The sequence below is a fragment of the Ranitomeya variabilis genome, chromosome 4, assembly GCF_051348905.1.
Source record: "Ranitomeya variabilis isolate aRanVar5 chromosome 4, aRanVar5.hap1, whole genome shotgun sequence".
Classification (NCBI taxonomy): Eukaryota; Metazoa; Chordata; class Amphibia; order Anura; family Dendrobatidae; genus Ranitomeya; species Ranitomeya variabilis.
In genome coordinates this window covers 123,051,285-123,052,644 of record NC_135235.1, presented here as the reverse complement: position 1 = coordinate 123,052,644, position 1,360 = coordinate 123,051,285, and the positions used below count along the sequence as shown (strand labels likewise).

General features: G+C 39.5%; 1 long non-coding RNA gene across 1 annotated transcript; it reads right to left on the bottom strand.

The window, feature by feature from the left end:
• Positions 1-395: 395 nt before the first annotated feature.
• LOC143768497 (uncharacterized) lies at positions 396-935 on the bottom strand. The gene is made up of 2 exons (XR_013213898.1): positions 695-935; positions 396-588 (listed from the first exon to the last, which is right to left on the bottom strand). It is a non-coding gene; the product is annotated as an uncharacterized LOC143768497 (long non-coding RNA).
• Positions 936-1,360: the final 425 nt, after the last annotated feature.

The window sequence follows — 1,360 nt, the reverse complement described above, 5'->3', positions numbered from 1 at the left end:
GTCAGCGATGCGCTCATTTCCGGCCGCCCGGCCGGAATCGGTAGTTAAATGCCGCTGTCTGTGTTTGACAGTGGCATTTAACTAGTTAATAGTTCAAAACAGCTGACATGTCCCGGCTTTGATGCGGGCTCACTGCCGGAGCCCGCATCAAAGACGGGGGTTCTGACCTCGGATGTACTATCCCGTCCGAGGTCAGAAAGGGGTTAATTTTATTTTTTAATTTTTCCATCCAAAAAGATTTCAGTTTGTTTTGCAGTGGATTTGTACAAATTACAGGTGACTTTAAAAGTGGAAGAAATTCTAAAATGTTTCTTTTAATATCCACTGTTAGTCCTGTTTTACCTTATTTTATCTAAATAATTTTAGTTCTATAAAACTAAGAGAAGAGACTGCAATCTGCTCATGGTCGTTTATTTCATGCCCTTATGCTGATTTATTGACAGATTATGAAGTTCTGAATTTCTTGTTTTCAACTTCCCCAGTGGACTCGATCAGGAGAGAAGTGGTCATCGGTGACAGCAGTAAGGGGTTATTCCTGGTTCTGCTACATCCGCCTTCTGGAGTAATAACGATGTCTACGTTTATGACCTAGAAGAAGCCAATGTATAAATATAAGGTTGCCCATTGCCAAGAATTACATGTATAGCATTATAATGGAGGTTATACTGTTTAGTGTAGGCTCAATAACATTTACCCATTTTATGGGGTCTGCGAGTCCTTTTCCTTCTGGGATAGGATCTCCTGCTTTTCTTGTGAGAAGCCATGATGTCTTGATGGTACCAGGCGGGTTGCTAATAACTTGTGGGCTGCCAGTAGAATGTCCTACACCCTGAGGCCATTATGACAGGTAGAACGCTCTCTCATTACCTAGTAGCTGTGAGGTCACCTGTATGATGTAAGGGAATGTTGGCTAGATAGGGTTGGCCGCTCTGTTTGTGAATATGGTGGTGGGCATGGTTCATTAACGGAATTGCTCAAGTAAAAAGATTAATTTTATATATATCTATAACACACAGTATATATATGGAATATTAAATTCTCCTAATAATGCCCCCGAAGGTCTTATGACCTGGTCATCCACACACTATGTGAAATAAATTGGAAATAAAAACATGCATAAAAAAATAAATAAAACCCAAAACAAAAATAAATAAATAAAAAAACCTGCTAATCAAAATCACTGTTGCCCAATCACCCAATCCCTTTGTGGTTATAAAAAAAAACAAAAACCTTTACACTTTTTGGGTTTGTGCACACATTTTGGATTTGGCTGCGGATTCGCAGCAGTTTTCCATGTGTTGTACAGTACCATGTAAACCTATGGAAAACCAAAACCACATGGAAACGCTGCGGTTTATTT